Here is a 6,386-nt window from a genome sequence, read left to right as displayed (position 1 = left end):
GATGGCCAACAGAAAAGTGGGTGAAGGGAAACATTGGACAGTGTAAGACATGACAAAAGAATAATTTATAAATTATCAAGGGTTCATGAGGGAGGTGGGCAGGGATGGAGGGGGAAAATGAGCTGATACCAAGGGCTCAAGTAGAAAGTAAATGTTTTGAAAATGATGAGGACAATAAATGTACAAATGTGCTTGACACAATGGATGTATGTATGGATTGTAAGCCCCCCATTAAAATTATTTTTAAAAAAGTTGTATGAGCCCCTAATAAAATAATTTTAAAAAATGCCTTTGTTAAGCAGTTACCTCTTCAATCAAATTTTGAATATCTACTTGCTTATTAACACTGTGGATAAAATGCAGCAGGTACACCCTTGGTTTAAAGTTTATAATTTTGACCCAGATATATAAGAATGGATTTGTGTGTAATTGTGTACAAAAGATTAATTGCATCCCCAAATTTCATTTATTTATATACTCACTCTTAGCAACCATTTGGGAGTATTTGGAAATGCTTTGCTTGAGGTAGTCTTCAATTTCAATGTCATGTATGAAGTATTTCATTTTATTAATGTATTGATTATTTCCTTTTCTTTTTTAATATTGCCTTTTCCTTGACGCAAATAAACATTTGTCTAACTTGCGATGTTCTCTCCATTTCTTTCCACCTTTGTCCGATCAAAGAATGTGTATTTTAGTGTGAAAATTTTTGACAAGTTTCTCATCCAGTATTTGTCCTTTAGTGATTGATTTCATTCAGCATATTGTCCTTCAGATTAATAAATATTATGAGGTGCTTTGCATATTCATTGTCATTCTTTAATGTCTAATATTCCATTGTGTGCATGTACCAGAGTTTGCTTATCCATTCTTTGTTCATCCACTGAGAGGCATATAGGTTGTTTTCATCTTTTGATATTATAAGCAGTGCTGTGATGAAACTGGGTATACATCCATCTATTCGTGTTCTGGCCCTTATTTCTCTAGTACATATACCAAGTAGAGGGATTTCTGGGTCATATGGTATTTCTAGCTCCAACTTTTGGAAGAAGCACATAATTCTTTCAACCATGGTTGCAGCATTTTACAGTCCCATCGGCAATATATGAGGGTGTGGTAGTTACATAACCTGGTGTCAACTTGTGGAGGGGTTTAACCTGTCAATCAGGTCGCAGCTTTATGACCTCATTCGGAGGCACTAAGGAGATAAATAGCTTGCTGGAGGTGGATCACTCAGTCACTTCCTTTGAGATATTCCAGTTGACAAGACACATGGAGACACACTGATGGAGCCAGAGCCCTGGAGCTGGAGGAGACATGCTAGCACTGAGATGCTTACACTGTTACTGGATCCACAAGACTTTCCACCCACTAGCCTGTGATTCTCCTGCATTTGGCATCATTGCATGTGTTTTGTGAGCCTGAAGAGGAATTGTTAGATTAGTATTGGACATATGGAGTAATATCAGACTTATAGACTTGATTTGGACTGGGCTGGAATGTTTTCTCAATATTCAATTGCTCTTGTATATAAAACTCTTCTTTATAAACATACAAGTGTCTATGAATTTTTTTCTCATCAACCCAGACTAACACAGGGGTTTTGACACTCTATCCATCATTTGTTGTTTTCTGAACTTTGCTATTCATGCTGGAGTGAGGTGATAGCACATTGCTGTTTTGATTTGCATCTCTTTAATGGCTATTGGTTAATGAGGTGCCCTGGTGGTGTAGTGGGTTATGAGCTGGGCTGCTAACCTCAAGGTCTGCAGTTTGAAACCACCAGCTGCTCCATGGGAGAAACACGAGGCTTTCTGTTCTCATAAAGATTTACAGTCTTGGAAATCCATAAGGGCCATTCTACTTTGTCCTATGGGTCAGAATTGACTTGATGGCAGTGAGGTTGTTTTTGTTTTTAGTTTAATCATCAGCAATTCTTTTATGTTTGCTGGCCATCTAAACATCTTCTTTGGTGAAATGTTTTTTTATGTCCAATGCCCATTTTAACATGGGATCATTTGTCTTTTCTTGTTGAATTGTTGAAGTTTTCTATACATTTTAAGAGTTTAGACCTTGTCAATGTTTTGTTGCAACTATTGTTGGATGATCTTCAGCAAAATTTCCTGAATGTTATATCAATAAAATTTTCTATAATTTGATCATTCTGTTGGGTCGCCTATGCAACCCCCAATCCAGTGATCTCCATCAAGGACACACCCTGGTAAATTCCTAACAGAGTTTGCCTCTTCTAGGTTGGGGGTGTTGGGTACAAATAATCCACTTTCCCCTTTAATGCACGCTGTCTGAAGGCAAGATTATTCACATGCCTGGTCAATGGTGAGAGGAAATTCATTGGAGGCTTAGACCACTTGGGGAATTCTGCAAATGGACTTTGGACTTTAACTGTCATCCACAGCTTCTGCAAACCAGGTGCTCAGAATTTAAGCCCTAATACAATGACCTCCTCTGATTATAGATTTTATTATTAACAATCCTTGGATCAGACAGACTGGTGTGCTTCTTCAATGTGTATTTAGTGGACACTTTATTTAGATGGATGGTCATTTTAAGACAGAGCTTTAAGACTCCAGACACTATTCTTTCTAATTGACAGGCATCATCTTATTTCTTCACTAAACTTTGTTACTGTCAACCATATCTTCAGTAGTCACTTCACGAAGGCAAGTATCAAGCAGGACCACATCATAAGAACCAATTATTATTAGACTAAGACTGACAACTAAGTATGAGCTCAAAGTCCGTTCATATATCTAAGGTTTATATTATGTCCCTGATTGACTTTAGAGGCAACATTATTAGCTTCTTGAGAAATAATTTAAGTAACCTCCATGAGATGTTTGATGACTCTAATAATAATACCATCAAGCAATCCAATGGTATAGAATTTTAAAAATTAGTGAGAAAAGGAAAATACACATATATAGGAAAGCTTTTTAGCTTAAAATACACAGAATTTTCACTTATTCAGATTAAAAGCTTAAGTGACTGAACACTCCTAAAAAAACAATGAGGGTTAGACACCAGAAAAAAAACACTCAATGATCCTCATTCACTAGGCAAAACTATGTCTTCAGAAATAAGACATGCCCCCAAAAGCAATGAAATAACAAATATTTGTTGATCTTAAGTTGCCAATTGTTGGGTAACCTACTGTTTCTAAAATACTCTTTTTTATTTCCCTTTTTGTTTTTGTCTTACTTCCTGAGGTTATTAAACTTTTATGAGTCCCAGAGGATGGGGGCTGTTTTAGTCAGGAATATGTAGCTAGTACCTAATACAATTTGTTTAACACATTAGATTGAAAAACAAACAGTGAATTGATGATTTCTTTTTATCATTTGTGGTGACTTGTACACTTATAACCATTTCTCTGATTTTCATAACATTAAAAATAATTCCAATTAAAGCCGGAAATGTTTCTATTAGATACATTTATTTATATTACCCTGCATGCAAATATGAGTTTTCTAGAGTAAGACAGATTTCTTCTTATTACTTACAGCACTGGTTCTTCATACTGCAAGTATTTTTCCCTTTGGGATAATGTGATGAGAGCCAGATGGACCTTGTGCACTCTGCCTACCCTCCTCCTGAGAGTGGGAGAGAAAACTTTTTCCTCGACACAGGCCACATCTCCTTAGGAAAAGAAGGGAAAGATCTGGGGGGGGGGGAATCTTACTCTTTGGAATATTAATTAGCATCTCCAGGGGAAAAGAAGGTAGATATCTCTGGGTGAAACCCCACAGAGATGTTCCATTGTTTTAGGTTTAATATGAATAACAAACACATATTTCCAGGGGAGTAAAACTTTTTCTTGAGTTTTCCTACTATCTTTTCCATCATTATTTCATTTCTAATTGCTCTCTTATTGTGGGAAACAGAACTGGGAAGTTCTCAACATTCATATGTTAAGGGGTCTGGGAGACTGAGGGTCCTGTGGAGGAAACCTTTGCATTCCTGGGTTGGAGATGCATCCACTCATATTCTCCTAAGTAAAAGTTATTCCCCATGATGTCCCCCTCCCTCCATAATGATGCCAAATCTAAGGTGCTACTTGCAAGCACGTGGCTGCTACTATAGATGCTTGAAGGTCAACTGCTTGAAGGTTGCCTGAAGGTCGTCAGCCATTTGAGGCACTCAGACCCTGTTGTCTGTCCCACCTTAAGTAGGACCCACTCCTTTCTGATAAGGATCATAGATCGTTCCCCTGGAAAAGTGCTCAAAGACACCTAAGGTCAAGCCGGCTCAGACGGCCAAGGTTAGGCTGCCATCCTAGCTCTAGAGCCCACTTATCTTGCTATGTTTGTGCCTTCCTGTCACATGTATACCTCTTGCACAACCCCTTCCTGTTACATACTTGCTTACTGTGGTCTGTGTGCCGAGAACATATAAACTCGTGAGGTTACTTTAGTCTCCCTCTGCTCAGACCTGGCTCCTGAAGCCCTTGCATGTTTTTTCATGGCTGATATCTCTTTAATTTACCCCTCAATTACACAACCCGCCACTTATACCCATTCAGTTGTGGGGAGGCTGGTGCTCCACATCATATAATTTAGGTTCCTGTAAAATTTGCTTAAAATATGCAACCACATTGAAATATGAAATCATTCACCCCCTGACAAGAGGCTGTGGACATTTAATATCATTTGTCCTCTGTATTAGAGTGATTATCTCTACTACCAGATCTTGTTACTCAATGTATTAGTATGAACACTGCATATTTATTTTTATGATAAGCAAATATTGTTTATGAAAGACCAAATCCATATTATTTATGATAAAATAATTATTATACTGCATATATTTATATTAAATGAGAAATATAACTCAATAAAGCTAGGTCCATTTTTAACAGGATGTGTTTCAGTTTATGTATCTAGAACAGTGTTTTCAGGTGGTATATATATAGACCTTGGCAGATTGCCAGAGATGCTCGCAGCACAAAAACATTTTCAAAGTTCCTGGTCTGCAATGGAGTGACATGACATCAGAGAAACAGGAAAGGACCAGCTCATGTGAAGCCTTTTACATGAATATCAAAGGAATTCATGATATAAAACACATCTCAATTTTAAATTAGCAACAATATAATAATACCAAATTATCAGTGGTGAGTACTATCAAAAACAAAATCCACTACTATTGAGGATCAGGGCCGAGAGTCTTTATGGAGCAGACAGCCTCATCATCTCCCACAGACCAGCTGGTATGTTCGCATCGCCCACCTTGCTGTTAGCAGTTCAGTGCTTACCCAGCAGCACCACCGGGTTAGCACTATAAGTGAAGTGAAGTAAGTCCTACATGAGGTAGGACAGCTACTTCCAACTCTAATAGAGGAAACTTTTAGGGAAGAATTGTATTGTCACCAGATACCATTCCCCCCCCTGGTTCATTATGCTTCAACCAAAGAGGCCTGCTTTAGACATGTATTCTTCCAGAAACCCATCTTGTTCTACCATTGACCAGCTCTTCCTATTGGCCTCCAGATATTTCTATGAGTAATCCCTTCTCACCACTGAGTCGTCAATTCTAGTGTCCTCTTCAGAGAAAAATCTTTCTGGCCATCAAATCTATATTAGCCTCTGGCTCCATCCTGGAATCCTCATTATTTTCTTCATAGAACTTCTAACTGCCTTACATGATTATTTGCTTACCCCTTGAAGGCCTCTCCTAAAGGTCACCATACTGTAAGCTGCCTGTGGGCAAGGATTACTGTAGTCTTCTGTAGTACTGTATTTCTATTCCCTAGAACAAGAAATACATTATTGGTGTTTAGTACATTTTTAGTACATTTTGTCCCAGGGGAAAATTTTCATATTAGTGAGGGAAATAACCTTTATTTGACATGCAATAAAGAAAGAAGAGAGGTGGGCAATAGACCAAAATGCCACCAAGGCTATGTCTGCCTGAGTCTAAAAACTAATATGAGACCTATAGCATATATACAAAAATCAGTGGAAGTTTGATTTTTTCTCATTGACAAACTAATTACTAATCAATTTTCCAGAGATTGAGGATACAAGTTTTATTATAGCGATGGCCAGGAGGTTAAAAAAATTAATTTATCCAACAGGCTGGCATGGAGTACAGCAAAAACATATCAAAATTGCCCTTTATTCACTTGCCTTAGAATTGAGGACATTTATAGGCTAAGCTACCTCCCTAATTCTTTTTTCCGTCTGTTACAATGGTATATGTCTTTCCCTTAGGCCAGCAGTTCTCAACCTGTGGATCATGACCCCTTTGGGGGTTGAACGGCCCTCTGGCAGGGGTCGCCCGATTCATAACAGTAGCAAAATTACAGTTATGAAGTAGCAATGAAAATAATTTTATGGTTGGGGGTCACCACAACATGAGGAACTGTA

Source organism: Echinops telfairi, unplaced genomic scaffold (assembly GCF_000313985.2).
Source record: "Echinops telfairi isolate 266 unplaced genomic scaffold, ASM31398v2 ScPeMD7_1;HRSCAF=3_0, whole genome shotgun sequence".
Taxonomy (NCBI): Eukaryota; Metazoa; Chordata; class Mammalia; order Afrosoricida; family Tenrecidae; genus Echinops; species Echinops telfairi.
Note: the sequence above shows the minus strand (reverse complement) of the source record.